The following is a 19,342-nucleotide window of genomic DNA, read 5'->3' on the forward strand; positions in this document are numbered from 1 at the left end:
TGTCATTTACACCTAGCGTTTTCGCTGTATGCCTTGTACAGGGGGGCTCGGGCTTCCCTCAAGTGATTGTGTTCACTTTTTGCCCGAGCCTGCTCGCATCGGTAATTTTTGGCGATGTAAATAAATTCCGCTTTGACTTTGACAACGTCGTGATTTTCACCGTGGAGATGGCTTGCCTGTTCCGCATGTTGAATCCGACATGGCCGAAGTGAAAAAAATCCGGGGGCACCTAAGTGGGCCTTACGAGTTCTGAATGCGAAAGGAATATTGTGCAATCGTACGCCACTGAGCGGCCCTTCGAACCATATGAACCCCTCGCGGGCAAGCGAATGCGTTCAGACGCTTGGCCGTGGCACTTGGATCCGTGCCGTCATGTCACCGTGCCCGACCGCCGTAGAACCTAACGGGGACGCCAGCGAGTAGGGCGCGGTCTCCGCTTTCGTGACGCCGGTCTTAGCAATGCCAATTTTAGTCTAAGTAGCATACTGTGATAAAGTAGATTGCAGAGGCTTCCTGTTTAGTAGGCGCTGTTCTAGCGCCCTAGTTCAATTCAATACCGCCAAAGTATTCTGTGTGGAATTTGTTTTTGTATATGCATCAATTTATTTCTAGCGATTACCGACGTGAAGTTAGAATTCAGGCGAGAGATTGTGCAGACGAGGAAGGCGCGGATAAGACTTCGCAGAGCAAGAAGAGCGACGGTGACGTTGCATCGCGGCGATGCCCTCTCCCCTCACCCAATACTTGGCGGCGCAGCGAGGCAGCAGCTGTACCCATTCGTCCGCTTTGCGCCGTAGAGGTGTACACGTGTGGTGGCGTCGCAACCCATGGGAATTCAGGTGCCCTTTCGCTGCTGCTGACGCCTGCTTTTTCGCTCAATATGGCAATTGATGCTTTCGCATCAAAAAGTTCGCTTCCTGCTGCGCGGTGTAAAGCGAGAACTGCTCGCTGGACTGATGTGCAATCCACGGAAGACTGTAGCCGAGTTTGTGAGAGGCCAGGTCATGTGAGGAGATGCTCGAAATGCGCAATACCAGACTGCGCGAATTACTTACGGTAGCTAAGGGAAGATGTACGAAGGCTGTTTCTAGCTTCGAAGCCCCAAGTTGCATCAAATGCTGAGATCGTCCTTGAAGAAATTTAGTGGTCAATAAAGGTTCTCAACCGCCTCACCCGAGCATGGGCTACGTCGCCGCCACCACACGCTGTCACCTACTCCCTCCGGCGACGTGACAGGGCACCGTAACCCTCGTCGGTAGCCGGCAGCGGCACTTGAGCGGCCACAATAGACAAACGCATGGTGCACTCCCCATCCCCGCCCGCTTTGCTTTCACTGCGAAGAAGCATGGCCTCGCCTAACACTACGATGCATCGCCATCAATGCACCACGTCCAAAGCAAGGCGAACGATGACGTTCACCACACAAACTTCCTCGAAGCGATTATGTTTAGGCATCCACGACCTTCCCATTCTTCATCGCTAGGTTGCTCCATCTCGCCGCAGCGCCGTCATTGCAGCCTCTCACGTCTGCTCGTTTTAGATTAGTTGCAAGTGCAGCGCACAGAACCAATGTTCTTTTGCTTCGCAACTTCGTGCTTGTATTTCCAGAAACATATTCGGAAGTTCTGCAAAAACTTAGGCTTTATGTTGGAATATTGTTTATGAGCATAGATAGATTTAGGCTCTGTTCTCGATAACGCAAATTTCACTTGCATTGGTTCAATTGGGGAGGCCCTTTATGCGTTTAACATGTATTCGAAGATGCAAATCATATTAGCTCTGAGGTAAAACTTCCTTTTATTTCGGTTTCTTTTCTGTCTTCCAACAGCGGCCGAAACGTACTAAAATGAGTGCATTTGTGTTCTTCAATCACGCTTCTTGTAACTTCAGGCTGCAATAGCGTTGTTTGGCCTGGGGCCACGGAGAAGGATATACACGGAAAGCAACCTGCTATCTAATATAAATAATATTTAGCCAGCTTTACAATCTGCTCTCAAATGTTCGAAGAGGGCCGTATAGCGGATAAGCAGAGGAAGAGAAAAGACCATACTTTGCAATGATGCGTTCGACAATTTGTCGGCATGTTGTTTAAATATAGGGCATCCTATTTGCAGGATTTCGCCGTCCCACGAAAATATTTTGGAATTTCAGCTCTTCGCTCGTTTTCAACGTGGAAGCATATTGCCATCGCTGGGGAAAATGGTATGAGGGCAGTGTCACCGACGTAGCGATAGTTCGTTATTATATTTTGCAAGGTGGTGCTAACGTTTCTTGTCTTCTCTCTCTCTTTTTTTTCAGCATGAAAAAGACCACTGGTAAGTCCTAAAGCGTTTTGCTTGAGCGCTTGTCTCCCGATACCACCGCGAACAATAATTTTTCATTCTGGCAGCATGGTTAGCTCAGTGACGCCCTACATGAAGCCTTGCTTGCTGCGTCTGCAAATGTACTGCCCCGTAACAAAACCTATGCATTCGCATGACTTCCTTTGGGGTTGAAACTTGCCAGGTATATCTTGCTGATGTCGAGGGCGAAATTAGACGTCTTGTTGAAATGTGACTGCATTGCCGTTCCTCGACATCTCCTGCATCCGCACCCAGTTGAATTATCTTGGAGATATTTTTAGTTAATAGGCTGTAGCACTGAGGAAATAATTTGCAGCTGTCGTTGCCTTTTGTGCAATTGACACTTGCCCATACCTGAGACTTTCCAAACTGTGGCTGCTGTACTGCATGTTTGATAACTGAGCCACCGCTGTGTTCTCGAAAAGCTCGTATTTGGAAAAGTATGTCAAATGGCCGGATAGTAGCCGTGTTCTCCAGCACAGCAGCCCGTTGTCTTAGCCGTTAGGCAGCTATCGCCACCATACTTGCGTCGTGCCAAAGGCAACTTGGCCTTGGAGATGATCGCTGCGTATGCCGCATTACGTACATTGGCAGCAGCTTTTGATATCTATGATGTGTTAGCCATTGAACACAGAAACTAGCAGTTTCACAACTTTTTTATGCGTTTAAACAATGCTTTGCCGCTTGTAGTTTCCAACGAGGTCCATTAAACAGCCTCAACGTTTTTTTATACAATGGCTCATTGCCGCGACACTTATACATTGGCATTTGGCGCAGGAGTTACAGGACTGACGTGTTCATGCGTGCGCAACGCTTGCAGGCTGGCAGAGTTACGTTCTATCTGTTCGTAGTCTACTTTCGTGAACAGCTGCACTTGGCTTCCTCTCAGATGTCGTTTGCGACAACCATACTTAAAACGAAGTAGTTTATATTGGCACTGCTTGCACGGACAGTATTCGCTCACTTCAAGTGCACACGAGACCTCAGGGGACCTAAGTACTAGCTCGAGCACGCAGTCCGGATAGTAGTGTTGCGGCCTTGACATTGGCATACTATAGTCAATACTGTGGAACAGTATGTCATATAGCATATTAGTAAGCGCTATATGCTCATAAAGCCGCATTCCCTTTTACATGTCCTAACATCCACTCACGTTTATTACGATTTCTGCGTTCGTTCTGTTGCTTGTTTGTTTCCCAATAATACAAATATTACCGATTTGTTGGAAGAGGCTCGCATCTATAACCACATTTTGAACTGCTTTCGAATAGATATCTTGTGCCTCTCTTCCTTCAGACATGCATTTGCTATATGTACAAATATGTGTACTTTTTCTTGAACTTCGTAAACTTTTTTGAAGCCAGCATTGAAAACACTTGGCGCTTTCATTCTGTTTTTCTTGCGGTTCACTGTTAAATCAGCAAATCCTAGTATGTCAACGCATTTATTCATCATTTATTTAGGATAATAAATGACAATCCTAACACAAATAACTAATTTTTAATTGGTGCAATAGCATACGTTGCGCAAATATTACCCTTTGGTGTGAAAACATTCTGCACTCGTGCACTGAAGAATAACGCAGACACATCGTAACATTCCGATAAAATTTTTTAGAAGCTGCTTAGAGCAGCAGGCATTCGCGTATGCTACACCTACGCTTGTCTATGCAATGGTTCTGTAAGATATCATTGGCAGTGGTTGTCACATGTAAGCATGTCAGCTGTTCCACTACCTACACTTTCCTTCAAGCGATCTTTGATCTCCTAGGTTTTCCGATATGGTCATAATCGCCATTACCATAATCATCAGCTAATTTTTTGTTCACTGCAGGACAAAGGCCACTCCCAGCATTCTCAATTACCCCTGTCTTGCGCTAGATGATTCAAGTTTGCTTGGGCAAATTTCAAAATTGTATCACAGCACCTAATTTTCTGCTGTCATTCGCTCCCCTTGGCACTCATTCTGCAGTTCTAATGGTCCACCGGTTATTTACTCTAAGCATTGCATCGCCTGCACAACTCATATTTTTCTCTTAATGTCAACTAGAATATCGGCTATAGCCGCTTGCTTTGATTCACACTGATCTGTCGCTGTCTCTTAAGGCTCCGCCTAACAATTTTCGTTCATCCCTCTTTGTACGGTCCTTAACTTATTCTCGAGCTTCGTTTTAACTTCCAAGCTTCTACCCCATATATCAGTACAAGGAGAATACGACTGTACACTTTCCCTTTCTTCGACAGTGAAAACACTTTCGGTCAGGAATTGTTTCATACGGCAGAGTGCCAGATATATATCTCGTCAAAGCTCGGATAACGAACGAGCGTTCGCTCGCCAAGGTCGATTTGGTCCTCTATCCAAAGAAAGATTTCAATATTTGTTTCGTCGTCCTTCTTCCGAGCATAATGTTCACTTTATGGGTATTTGTTTCCGACCAGGCATCGAGTGGCGCGTCAATCTCCTAGGTAAATGTTGATAGTCACTTCAAGTGTCATTTTCCATCGTAAACTCTTGTTCAGATGGCAAGGATATCTGGCATCAGCTGTTGTCATAGTATGAAACGCATTCTTCCACCTACTAGATCCCGCATCTTGTATAACATTTCCCACCAGCGATTCTTTTCCAAATTGACATGTTAAGGTGGACCCACTGGTTATTAGGAAATTTGACGCCGTTTACTTCTTATAGCCCTTAGTATTAAGGAGGGCAGCGAATAAATGGGAATCTGGTACAAGTGGTTCACGTACTGGGCACCAGATTATATTTCTGGCAAGCACTGAGGCAAAACCTGTGATGCAAAGAAAAAACGAACGTCGCGACATAAGTGATAATGGAATAGCGATATTGCAATTTGTGCGGACATTGTTACATTAAGCCTCGAGGCACAATCTCCGTTGCCTTTGCCAATATGCTGAAATTTGGTATTGCTGAAGATATTATGAGATTTATGGCAAAAACTAAGTAGTCATCGCTCAGTACTATCTCTCGCTGAGGTAGCAGATTGCGATGCTGGGTTAACGTCGGTATGCCTTGACGGGGCATACCGACGTTATTACCGTCTTGTTATAACTAATGTCGAACTGCGACAGAGTAAGTAGCGCGATACACAAAATCGGTATCATAGCTACCATATTATGACCGGTTGCCTAAAACCAAAGTGCGCAAACATTCCACTGTTTTGCGTAGAAACACAATGGGCAGAAACTTTTGAGGAGCTAAGGACTGCGCAACGAGGGATGTCGAAAGCTAGGCCTATGGTTACGTGACTGCGAGGACAGCTTTATTGCTTAGAGAGCAAACGGGAGTAGCCGATATTTTAGTGGACATTAAGAGCAATAAATACAGCTTGGCAGATCCTGCAAAGCATATCGCAGACAACTGGTGGTTCATTCAAGTTGCAGCGGAGGTGCCAAAAGAGGGAATGTGAGATTAGTAAATTTGTAAGCAGAAAATTAATTTGGCTTGCGCAAGACACGAGTAACTGCAGATTGCTTGCGGAGGCTTCCATGCTGCAGGAGACGTAAATAAGCTGGCGGTGACATGTTCAGCGATAGAACCCATCCACAGCAAGCTGCGTTTACCATTTTTTAACAATTAACAAGTATTGACTCATTTGCGAAGTACAGTTAGATTTGAGATCTTGGAATGACATTGAGTAAATATGTCCTCTTTCTGTTGTTTCGAGGTTTTCCGGATTGAGTTGCGCCGGCGATTCCGCTTGCATCGTCACTGTGAGGCAAAGAGTGAACCTGTGTAAAACAAATATATAGCCCGAGTTTTTTGTGATTTTGTTGCTTCTGATTTAGGATGTTGCAAGTTGTGTTCGTTCTGACTTGTGCAAATCAGAAAGCACAGTGCGTTATTTTGGCCACCATCGTTCTTAATCATAAATTTTCGTGCCTTTTTAATTAAAGCTATCAGAGGTTCTCTCTCTAAATACTGAGCTTCTTGCGCGCTCTACAAGGCTTTTATTTATGCCCAATTTGTTTGATGGCAGCACTATAAAATACTATTCTTGTCATTTGGAAGTGGACGATGATATGACTTTACCACCTGCCTCGTTTTTGTTTTAATTCACATGAAAGCTCTAATAATGGGCTTAGTGTTTTAGGTTTGAATATGTGGAGAAATAACTAATGAGCAATGTAATAAGGGTAATAACTTACTTTAAACCATACTAATAGCTCCAATAGAAAAATTGGCTTAGTGTGCCATACGAAAATGCTACTGCGCACCTCTAGACTCGTCTTCTTCCATAGCAAAGCATTCGGCATGGCAACAATTATCGTTCACAAATAGCATCATCTGCAAAACATAGCAAAATAAAACTTCACGGCTGCAGAATAGAAACAGAAAATCTCCGCACAAGCACTCGGTATAGATGACTAACCAGCGAAGCTGAACCGTGCGGGCCCGGTGTTTATAATTAATCAAAATACTAGCGCAAATAACAGGGACACAGAGAAAACGACGAAGACGACTCGTCCTGTCATCTTCTCTGTCTGTGTCCCTGTAATTTGCGCTAGCTTTTCATTAATGATGGCACACCAACGAGCCCACTTTCCTGCCTTGACCGGTGTTTATCGCTGCGTTAATCCCTACGGTTCATTGAACTACGGCTTGGTAGGTTGCCACATCTTCGGCACGCAGTTGCTGCTAGCGTTCAGCTGCATGAGCCTGTTCTTGTGCCCGGGCTGCAGCACCGGCACGGCGTAGGCGAGCTCGTTCGCAGTCCTGCTCGCGACGTCGCTGATCGAAAGCGTCCTGCTCCTTACGAATGAGTATGACGCGTGGTCTACATAATTCGGAACCAGAGAGAAAATGCTGCTCGCGTGCCTGGCTGCGATGGAGAGCAATGAAGTCACTGCAGGCGCAGCTAATCACGCACCCCCCTCCATTTTCTATTTCCTGCATGCGCATGGGATTGCGCCGAAGTTTTCGGCGAACAAGCGACAGGCGGATGAATCGGCTAGCCATATACAGCTTCGTTGTAAAAAGAGGCGGCTATTCAAATGCGTGGTGAACCATTTCGAAGACTCATTTTAACGAATAAACCCATACTCCACAAACAGGCCTCATAGGTGTATTGTAAAGGCTACCAACAAGTTCGCATAACGTCGCACGGATGTCCTTCATAATGTTGCTGTTAGCTGCGGTCACTTTTAAGTAGTGCAGACAGGTCGTTACAGAAATCGGACTTTCAGTATAAACCTTCCTTAACCGGTGAAATGCCGTCACGATTCGTTGCCATGGCGCAGTTGCAAGTGGAGAGGCAAATTCACATATAGTGTTGCGCACTTACAAGAGCGAGGAAGCTTGCCTTATCCATGGCCGAGGATTGCCATATCATTTATTAGTGCTAACACGTGCGTAATTCAAGCCTCTATATTGAAATGGGTATTGTTCTGCGCTACAGTTACCTTTCGCGAATACCCGTAGCTGCCCATGATTCGCAGGTGGACGCTTCTTTCCCTTTATACTGTGGATATATTTTAGATCATATAGTCCGTATATGTGTGTGTGTGTGGATTTTCGTTCCTTGTTGTGTCCGTGTTTTCCTGTGTGCCTTTCCGTAATTATACCAGAAATTACACGAGTTATCTCCACTACTTTATTCGTGACAATGCTACAACAAAAGCCCGGCTGGCCTAGTGAAACGCAATCACTAAGTGGAAAAACAACTACATTTCGTTAAAACGCACAGCTTAGGATAGGGACACACCGGCAACATAGCGCCCTTAATAACGAATGGTGACGCTTCGCAGACTACCTCAACGTCGTAGATATCAGCTAGGTGCAAACGACAACCTTGTTAGCCATTGCAAATGTCTGAGTATTAAAATGTGGTGGTAAAACGAAAATTCTAATTACGAGTACCGGGTGCCGGCTTTTCAAAGAAGGGGTCTCTGTCCGAAACCTAGAATGTAAATTTGGTGATTTTCAAAGTGAATATCATGGAATACTTAAGTAGTGGCTGGGAATTTGGTTGCAGCTGATATTATCACAAGTTCACAAATATACCGGATTACTCAAGCTGAAGATGATCAAATGGATGTTAGCTATTGTTTAAAGCGTTACGCGGTAGTTTTTTTTTTTGTATCCGCATATTTGGCAAACAGTAATTATTCGAGTGCAGAAATAGTAAATGCGAATCAAAAGTTGCATACAGATTCTTTCATATTGTTCCCAGAAACATATAACTGGGCAGCTTCACAATCTTTATTGTGTCCATATTTTTGTCTCACCGAAAGAGAGCTCGCGAAATTCTAACAAAGGGCACGTGAGTGCCCGCTTGTGCGTCGTACTTGCAGTGCTCTCGGGCACTCCGTGTCTGAGAGCTGATGGCTGCTTATCGCTGCATAGATTGGCTGGCGGGGTTCTTTGTTCATTATCACAGAGGGAACAGTGCTTCAAGGGGCGACAAAAAGGAGGAACCACAGTGTGTGCAATTCCTCCTTTGTGTCCCGTCTTAAAGCGTCGTTCTTCCTCTGATAATGGCTATTGTAGTAATCAGCAAGTATGCCACTAGCTTAAATCACGCACTGAGTACCTGCGTCTTTTCCCTGTCCATTTATAAGCGGATGCATACCACTCTAAATTATTCCTTTGAGAGCAAAGCAATCCTTGCGCGCCAGCCTATAAGCCACATCACTTTTTTTATTACATCGAGGGCTTCGTTACCGATGCCCAACGATTACTAATAAAACGATCGAAGCTGCTAAGTTAGGTGCTCCATAGAACGCTGTAGATCACTGGAATGGGAAATGGCGCGTTAAACTACATACTTACGAAGTGGAGGATTCTTCTGAGTATTGCAATTAAGCACAACACTCAAGATAGCGTAACATATTTCGCGAAACTGCCAAAAAACTGCATTTTATCGGAACCTTGTAGTCAGCTACGGTATATTTTAAAACACCGGCAAAATTTTTGCCAGCGCACCATACGTATAACTAATCTGTACGCCTCCCCATCTCTCCGCAGCGTTCAACTTACAGTCGGCGTTGTGAAAAATTATGAATAATTCTATGAATAATTGCTTGCTTTATTCTGATGTCCATAAGAATTGTTTTTCTCCTTGATGTGCACTTCGGATAATCATTTACTACTTTGCTATGCAAGTAGGGAATATCGTGAGCTGGTATGTCCCTCCCTTGGTTGCGGTAGCAGTGATAACGCGGCGTGTGTGAGGACCGCTTCAGCTTAGTGCACCTTACTCCTCTTGACAGCCCTAATTTATGGGCATCTCCTGTCTGTACAACACAATCGCCCATTAAATATGCCATAATATCTCAATATACTATACAGGCCTATGTGCATTGTATTCTTTTGACGGCATAAGGTGTGGCCTTTGACGGAGTAGTTGATTGCATTCTTTCGTTATTTTCAATATTTAGCAATTGGTGATTGTCGAATCTCGTTTTCATGGAAGAGCAATCTTTGTGCCGCACCAGGAAATGTTGGAGCTGTTTCTGTTTACCCGTGGGAACATATTTTTATTGATTCTGTTAGATGCGGTAAAATTATTTCTTCGATTTGTTAGCTCTCGCGCATCTTGCGTAACTTCGCGGAAGTTCGCGGAACTAATATGCTATATTTCCAGCTTCCTGTTGAAGTCGTCTTGCAATTCGTCATCACTATGTGATCTGTGATGCCTACTCATTAGCATAGACGGTGACCGCCTTAGAGAAGCGCTGCTGCCATGCCAAGTTCTCAGAAAAGGAAGAATTTGTACTTCAATACAAGGCACGGATGGATTACTATTTCTTCTGTTCATGAAGTTTGCTTCATCATGCGAAATTCCGCCACAGAATTTATTTGCCGTACTCACTGTCCTTCATCTATCTATCATCTGTTAGGCTTCATGTTAAGTCACACGTACAGAGACAACCAATGAAAGACGTTATTCCCGAATTCAATCCCCAGAGGAGCAAGCATATTTTTCAACATATATAGCTTGTTTTGTGAAAAAGCTGTATGGATTTCCTTTATTGCTCGGTGCTAAACTTACTTGGATGACATTTTCCCTTTGACGGGCCTTCTTCCATCTCAACTCGCCGTGGTTGCTCAGTGGCTATTGTGTTGGGCTGCTGAGCACGTGGTCGCGGGACAAAATCCCGGCCACGGCGGTCGCATTTCGATGGGGGCGAAATGTGAAAACACCCGTGTACTTACATTTAGGTGCACGTTAAAGAACCCCAGGTGGTCGAAATTCGCGGAGTCCAGAAAGTGGTTTTGGCACGTTAAAACCCATAATTTAATTTAATTTCTCCACCTTGCGAGATTTATGGCAGCAGATTGCTCATGTTGTGCGTCGTTTGTTGCGCAGGTTTATGAGAGATTCGTCAACGCTGTGCGATCTGCTTGTTAGCTGGTTAGCTGTTATAGGTTCAATCTCCTGAATATATTGTTCTAGGTTCAATCTCCTCAGTAAGGAAAATGTCTGCAACCGCAAAGCTCGTTTTCTGAAAAGACTTAAGTGGGCTCCTATTGCAGCTTGCTAAAACCCTCAGCTGAATCACAATTTCTTCCTTTCATAAACCTTCCTCTAGGCCTAATAAGTTTCGGAGAATATTTTGCTGTATTTATTGTCTGTGCTTGGGACTGTCTAATAATTGACCCTTACTCTACGATATTAGAACCACTTGGTTAGCTCTAATGTAGAGCGTGAGACCGGGAAAGGCGTTCTTTGCTGGGTTCAAACCCTAGACCATGACGAATTCCTTTAAGAAACCCGTATAGGTAATCTTTGGGGCTTTCTGGCACGCTCTTCTGAATGACTATTTTGGCCTCTTTATGGGCAAAACTGACCACACAGGATCAGCATTGGCCCCTTCATGAACATTTCTTCTTCTTTGCAGAAATAATCAAAACTGAATTCTCTGGCTAACGTTAGTTTACTCGTAGACTCAGCTGGATGAATAATTTCTCCCCTTGAGGGACACTTTTCCTCCTTTGCGATATCACCCAAAACTAACCACAAAGGAAAACGTTGGTCCTGCGTTCAAACCGCGGACCAGGAAGAATTCTTATTTAAATGCATTGCTTTAGTAATTTCGAGAACTCGAACATCTCATCTTTGCAGCTTCACGCTGAGCATATGTGAATAACAATTTTTAGCTTTGATAAATTTCTCTTTTCGGACTTAAGTACATGTGTCTTGCACTATTCGCTGTCCCTGTGCTTCGAGTGAAAATTTATTCTACTGCCGCTTTTCGATCTGCCCGCTTCCTGGTTAGCTCGGGTGAATCGCCTGGGGAATAGATTGTCCCTAAATCACGAGGCGTTTGCTTTTTATTTTGAGAATCGCTCATGTTTTTTTATAGCTTGATACTAAAATAGATGAGAATTTTCGACTTGCATAAACGTTCGCCGAGGCCTGCGGACTTAAGCGCGGCGATTCGCCCTCGCTCAGTGATCTCGTAGCCGCCTGGATAGCTCATACGTAGTGACCACTTTGGAACGGCGTTGAACCCGCATTCCATCTCTAGACAAGGGCAAAATTTTGTTCAACAATGAAGCTTTCCAAGAAACCCGTAAGAGACCTTTTTATTTTCAAGGCAGATTCGGGTGGATTACAGCTTCTGAATTTACTAAACATTTCTCCATGTTGCACAATCTTGCACAACTAATTTGCAATATTGAATATCCCCGTTCTTGAAGTGTAATAATTTACGACATATTTCTAACTGCGAAGTTCTTTTTTCGAAGCCCATATGTGTTACCATTGTAGCTTCGCTCTACACTCGACATTTAGTGGATTACTCTCCACCTTCTGAAACTTAGGACTGACTCGCCACATTCAGTGTTCATGGGCTTAAGATCACAATGAATTGACCCTTACTCTGCGATCAGCCACCTTCCCACTTTATGGAGTTTCCTTCGCTTACAAGATTCGGTGGAAAGGATTTAGTATATGCATCTTCCTATCCTTCTAAGTGGCTATTCAATGACCTTAGTTCTGTCATCTGCTAGTTTTTATTTTAGCTCAGATGTTCTGGACACCGCCTTGGAAAGGTCTAGTTTCAGTTCCAGGATCAGTGAGTTTTTTCACATGCAACGCTTTCTTTCTGTGAAACAATTTTAGGTCTCGTTCCTCTCTGAAAAAGACGATGTGAAAGTTTCAGGGGCTTTCGGGAGGATGTGCGCTACACCAGCTTCCAGCAGTGTTCGGTGGAGTCAGCGGTGCTCATGGCAGGCTGTTTCCATCAGTGAACTGGATTGTGCAGGAGCCTCTTGTCAGACTAGAATTTTTCGTTTTCGCCCACTGCATTCGAGGAAGTGTACTAAGCAAGCCGAAGCTCAATTTACCTCAGTTTTGTGTACGTTAGCTGCGTTAACTTTGCTGAATGCTGAATGCAAGAGCAAAGTGTCCACGTACGAAACAAAGGCTTAGGTAAGACTGCCGTTCGACTCGCGATGACTGCTGAGCTTTCTTGGTGTGCTTTGCTTTTGCGTGACTGGTGGAATGCTACATTTATATCCCTCTGAGTATGCTGCCAACGTCCAGCGAAATGTTTGAAACTGCCGCAACAGCAGTCGCTGCTCCGCTGATGGCAACAGAAACAAAGTTTGAGGGTATGCTTCCGTGCCACTCACTTGAATACCTTGACAGACTCCGTTGCAGTGCGTTATTGTCGTAGAGAGAGATCGGAGTGGAAACGCGAACTTTTTTTTTTCGTATCCTGTGCAAAAATACCTTAATTCCTATGTCATTTCAAAGCATACGGGCCACCGTCATTATGATGAGAACTTTCCACTTTATCACCCAAACAATATCAAACCGCGGACCAGGAAGAACTTTTCTCCAAATGCATTGCTTTAGTAACTTGGAGAACTGCTACATGTGAATGTTTGCAGCTTCGCGCTGAACGTGTGTGAATATAAATTTTTGCTTGTGTTTTGAGTGTTCTTTTGTGAGCATGAAATAAAGGTCTTCTTAATGTCCGCTCCAGAGCAGTTATCCTCTGACTGTCTCATGTGTTCGTAATGAACACAGTGGTTTCTCAACAACTTTATGCGAACCGACATCACATAAATTTTTCGCAGAACTAGCTATAACATCCCCAAATTTAAAATTGATTGAAAATTGGCAGGAGAAATCAGGCAAACCACATAAATAAGACGTGTGAGCCGTCCCCCATTACCATTGCATGAAAAAAGTATGTGCCTATTTACTCACTTTATTTATGCAAACACCCTTTATCGTGATATGCCTTTGTACTACAACTGCTGCATTCCGTCTCAAATTAACTTGTGCAGAGTACAAGCGCACATCCATTGCCATTTGGCAATGGATGTGCGCTTGTACAATTGGCATCAGCTCTTGGGAATAAAGATATGCACGGTACCCGGAGCTTCTCGTTGATCCGCTCATCTAAGCAATAGGTGGCTTTGACGGCAAAACACAACGCTTCGCTGTGCCGCCTGGTGCGCGCGGCACCGAGCAATCTAGTCGCTAGTGTTAAGCGTTTTTATTGAACAAGTGGCACTAGTTTTGCTTGCGAAAGATGTACGCTGAAAGACGTAACACGACAAAATTCTTTAATGTAAGAAAGTCTTGCAAATAAGAAAAAAACAAACGGTACTTTAGCAGTGTTTTGCGTGAATTGACAGTTTTTATTGATGGTCATCGAACACAAGTAAATTTGTGACAGTTTAACCAAGTAATCTGAAGAGAAATCTGTGAACTGGACGTTTTTACCTGAAGGCACCAAGAGCTAACAATGCAGCGATTCTCTAAGTTAAATTTGAAGATATACTGCACATTTCGTTGTGTCGTGATTTCAGTGTCAAACCATTCTAATCTGATTATAGCCATCTCTGAGAGGGCTAGAACGGTTTGAAGAGGCACAGAATGCTAGAGATATTTGACTCGCAAATTAATATATGCGAGAATTACCACAAATTTTTCATTTAATTTTATTTTCTCGTATTCGCACTCTCTCCTCCAGCTGCAGCAAGGACTCGTAAGTAGCTTAGTCGAGTGTTCTATCTGCAAATTTCTCTTTGTGTATGCTTCTGCACGCTGCCACAAAATTTATAACAGCGTTTAGAAAACGAAGGCATATTTTACGCTCTGCAACAAGGTTTTAGGATAGCGTTCCCCGCAGTGCCACAGTTGGTAACAGTTCTCTTTTGCGAGTATCCTTGATAAAGCAGGGGTGGGTGATTTATACGCCTTGGATTTTAGTGAAGGTTTCGACCCTGTTTCACATACTAAGCTGATTCAGAAGTTGTAGGTCCTTCCCCATACCTAATTCATTGAGTTACAGCTTATTTAATAAACCGTTGTTATAGACAGCTTTGCGTGTCTGACCCATTACCCGTTTCATAGGGAAGTTCAAGGCGTTGGCCTTCAAGGGGCAGTTCTCGGACACTTATGATATTGTAACTTCCTATTGACGAGGATCATTGTATTAAGTTCACTAAAATCATTGCCACCAACGACTTCAGTACAGGTTTTCATATGTTGAACTCAGATTGACGAATATCATTGATCAAGGTGTCACTATAACCAGAAACCAAAGATTAACCTGGCATATATTTAATATTTGTGACTCACTGTTTCGTAAACATTGTATTACTAAGGCATAAACTAAAGCATGCGACAGCAAAAGAACTTCTAGCTTAATTCTTCCATACACGAGCATTACTTGGGACCCTCACACAAAAACGAATATTGGCGCACTCGAGGTGATACAGCGGAATGCGGTTCATCTGATCAAAATATCGGCAAACAGGCTCTCGCTCACCACTAATGAATGAATACAGCGTCTGATCGCTCCAGACAAGGCGGAAGTCTTGCTGATTATTGTTTCTCTTCTTATCTTCTTACATGACATGAAATACTTTTCTCTAATATCGGAGGTATACGCAAGCCCTACAACTGACGAGTGAACGAGGCATCACGATCAGCCACTGTGGTTGTTTAATGGCTGTGGTGTTGGGCTGCCAAACACGATGTCGCGGGATCAAATTTGGGCTATGGCGAAATGCGAGAACACCCGTGTACTTATGTTAAGGTACCCAGGAGGTCCAATTTTCTGAAATCCCCCACTATGGCATGCCTCATGAGATCGCAGTGCTGGCATGTGAAAAATCATTACTTAATTTAAGTCATCACGACCACTGTATCTCCATAAAGCGAGAACAGTATCAACCACGGAATTATAAAGATGATCCACTCAGAAAATAAGATATACGAGAAATACCACCGATATCTGTCTTATTGATTTATTTTATTTGTGCTTCTCTTCGCTGTCATCAGTCATGGCGACAGGTGCGCCTACGGGTAAGTACACTGGTCGATTGACCGACCTCCAAATATAATACGAGAAAGCTTTAGCTCGGCCCAACTTGCAACGCCACCCACTACAATAAATGTAAAACGCAGATGCTCTTTTGCATTTTTGCGTTTTCCAACCTCCCATCAAAATACTGCCGTTGCGGCCGCTATCCCAACTTGCATCCTCGGCATTAGTTGCGCGACGCCTTAGCGCAATGAAAGCCAAGCGCTCGTTGTATTTGTGCTTTTTGTGTCTGCCGATCCGCGGCAGACACGAAATATTGCTGCGGCATGAGCCGGGCGAGCAGAAGAGGAAGGTGACGTTAGCTGGTGCAGCCTCGGGACGCCATCTTGACTTCACCATCAATCTAGTCCCCGGATTAACATTAACCGTAACAGTCTTGTGGTGAAGATGCGGGATACTTCGACCAAGACGACGGAGCTGCTGCAGCAAGTACCACGCCAGAGCCGACGCCTCGCTCGACTGCCCCCAACACCACTTGAGATCCCCATGTCCCACAGCGGTGACCAACAGCCTTCTCTGGCAGCTCCAGTGCGAACAACCGGCGCCTGGATGCATCAGATAGAGCCCCGCCCTTTCTCAGGAAAGTTCGGCGAGGACGTGGTCGGCGAGCTCGACAATGTGGTTCTGTTCCTCACAGACACTGCGCTAGTATGGTTCGAGAACCATGAAGATATATGCACTACGTCGGACAGCTTCGTTACTACCCTCACAGAGTGCTTCGGCGATTCCACCACGAAAAGGAAGCGGGCGGAGCAGACATTGCTTCAGCGCGCTCAATTCCCAGGTGAGACCTGTACTAGGTACATAGAGGCAATCCTGAAGCTTTGGAGAATGGTCAATCCTCGAATGTCCGAAGAGGACAAGGTTGGACACCTTCTCAAAGGCATAGCCGAGGATGTGTACAATTATTTAATCGGAAAGGAGAGTTTCGCCTCGGTCGCCGACCTCAAGCATTGCCGCACATTTGAGGCCTTGAAGCTGCGCCGTATCACGCCAAAGTTCGGCAGGTTAGCAAATGTCACAACGGTGGCAAGCGTTGAAGACAATGACAACTACGGTTTTCAATTTTACCTTGCGGCAACTATAAGGCAAATTGTCCGCGAAGACACACCAAAGGGGCGGAACAGCTTGGCTGTGCTCCCAACCAACCTCAAGAATATGCATCTGCTGTGTCCGCATTGTCTGCTATGCCAGGCGTTGCAGAGTGTCGAGTCGATCAGCTGCGACAGCACCGATGTACCTTTCCCGACGACATGACGCACGATCAACGAACTCGTCGAGCTACCACCACGAATTGGAATTCAGAAGATCGCGTTTATTATTCGCAGCGTCCCAGATTTGACGCCGAGGTTTACAACGTCGGTCGCGCATCGCCTGTGTTACAGCTGTGGCGCCTCAGGACACATTGCTCGTTTTTGTCGCCGGCCCCGACAGACAAGATATGGCCCACCACCAACTTGGCCTAATTTCGAACGTGACAGTTATGACGACCGTTGGCCGACAGACCCTGATATTGCAAACACCACAGGCGCGCCAGCACGGAATACCTTCCGTCAATATAGTAGGAGTGGCTCGCCAGCTTCAGACCGCAGCCTGACGCCCCAACCAGTCGCCAACGCCGTTCACCGTCACCACGGCGACGTGCTGTGTCACCACCGCCATCGGGAAACTAGCCGGCGCGGCCGATGGAGGTAAGGTCGCCGGAGAGTCTGCGTCTCTGCGAAATACTCCTCTGCCTATTATGATGAAGAACAAAGTGCGTGTGTTAATTGATAGTACACCTGCAACAGCATTAGTCAATACTGGCGCTACCGTTTCCGTCATGAGTGTGACTTTCAAAGAGAGGCTGGGTCGGAAAGTTGTTCCCGTGGAATGGTGATGTGACGTTTCGTGGTGTCAGTGGGGAGTGTCTAGTTCCCCTTGGTATTTGTGTTGCAAGTGTTTTGTTCGGAGGAGACCTTAAAACAGAATTTCTCGTTCTACCGCGGTGCACTCATGATGTGATTCTCGGGATTAACTTTCTTCAGGATTGTGGTGCATCCGTTAACTGTGGCACAGGCAAAATTGCTTTGAATAGCGCGCTTCTCGCCAGCCTTGCCGACACATCCTTACCAGTGAAAAACTATTGTGTTGTTTCCAACGATTTGCTTCTACCGCCTTGGTCGCTGTCACGTATCCCTGTCAACTTCGCTGCTGCCGACCTTTCATCGTTTGACGCGCAAGTCCAGCCACTTACGTCGAGCTGCGCAAGGAAAGATGTACTTGTACCACGCTCTGTCATGAGAGTAGTGAATGGCGCCTCAAATGTGTGGGCTTTCAATTGTTCTTGCGTCCCTGCTGTTCTCCCGCGTGAGATTAAGCTCGCTGAATTTGACGAGATTACTTACAGCTCCATTACACTTCTAAGCGAGGAGGAGCAGTCTCATACTAGCGATCCTCAACAAAGCACTTCTGAAGAGCAGATCCTATGGATGATCAACAAGGCACTGCCCTCACACGAGCGCCACGCTCTCGCACAAGTTTCGTGGGCACATCTTTCTGTATTCGATTTCACACACGGCGACAAGCAGCCTTCACTCCCGCATTCTCGTGCCCGCCACAGAATTCACACCGGATCTGCGCACCCCATTCGGCAAAAGCCTTCCCACGTTTCTTCAACAGAGAGGACAGTTATTGCTGAGGAGGTGAAAGACATGCTGCGGAAAAGTGTTGTTCAAGAGTCCTCTAGTCTGTGAGAAGCACCAGTAAGTAATCTTAGTAAAGAAGGATGGATCGTGGCGGTCTTGCGTTGATTACAGGAAACTGAATGCAGTCACCAAAAAGGATGTGTGAATTGATGTCATCGATTGTTCCGACATTCCGCTGCATACTTTTCATCACTGGATTTGCGATCAGGGTATTGGCAGATACCCATGCACCCAGACGATAAGGAGAAAACGGACTTCGTGGCACCAGATTGTCTTTATGAATATAACGTTATGCCGTTCGGTCTTTGTAACGCGCCAGCAACAATTGAACGATTCATGGATACTATACTCCGAGGACTTAAATGGAAAATTTGTTTGTGCTACCTCGATGATGTGGTGATTTTTGGCAGCACATTGAGCGAGCCTGACAGCCATCTCAGTCTTGTTCTGCATTGTTTCAAACAAGCCGGCTTGACCCTAAATTCCAAGAAATGTCGTTTCGGGGAAACCGAGACGTTAGTACTTGGGCATCTGGTCGACAAAAACGGTGTGAGGCCAGATCCAGGGAAGATTGAGGAAGTAAGCTCCTTCGAAGCACTGAAGTCAGTGCGGGAGTTGAGAAGTTTCTTGGGCCTGTGCTCGTATTTTCGTCGCTTCGTCCCAAGATTCGCCGACGTGGTGTACCCCCTAACATGTCTTCTCCAAAAAGCCGTCCCTTTCAACTGGACATCGGCTTGTGACGACGCGTTCCGCCAGCTAAAATTTCTACTAACGTCAGGGCCCATATTGCGTCACTTCGATGCATCCGCACCTACGGAAGTTACGGAAGTGCACGCTGATGCCAGTGGCATCGGCATCGGTGCCGTACTAGTGCAACGTCATCATGGAGCTGAACACGTTGTGGCTTATGCTAGTCGCTCTTTGACTAAGGCGGAACGCAATTACACTATGACCGAGAAAGAATGTTTGGCAGCTGTTTTCGCTGTCCACAAATTTCGGC

Source organism: Dermacentor andersoni, chromosome 9 (genome assembly GCF_023375885.2).
Source record: "Dermacentor andersoni chromosome 9, qqDerAnde1_hic_scaffold, whole genome shotgun sequence".
In the NCBI taxonomy this organism is placed as follows: domain Eukaryota; kingdom Metazoa; phylum Arthropoda; class Arachnida; order Ixodida; family Ixodidae; genus Dermacentor; species Dermacentor andersoni.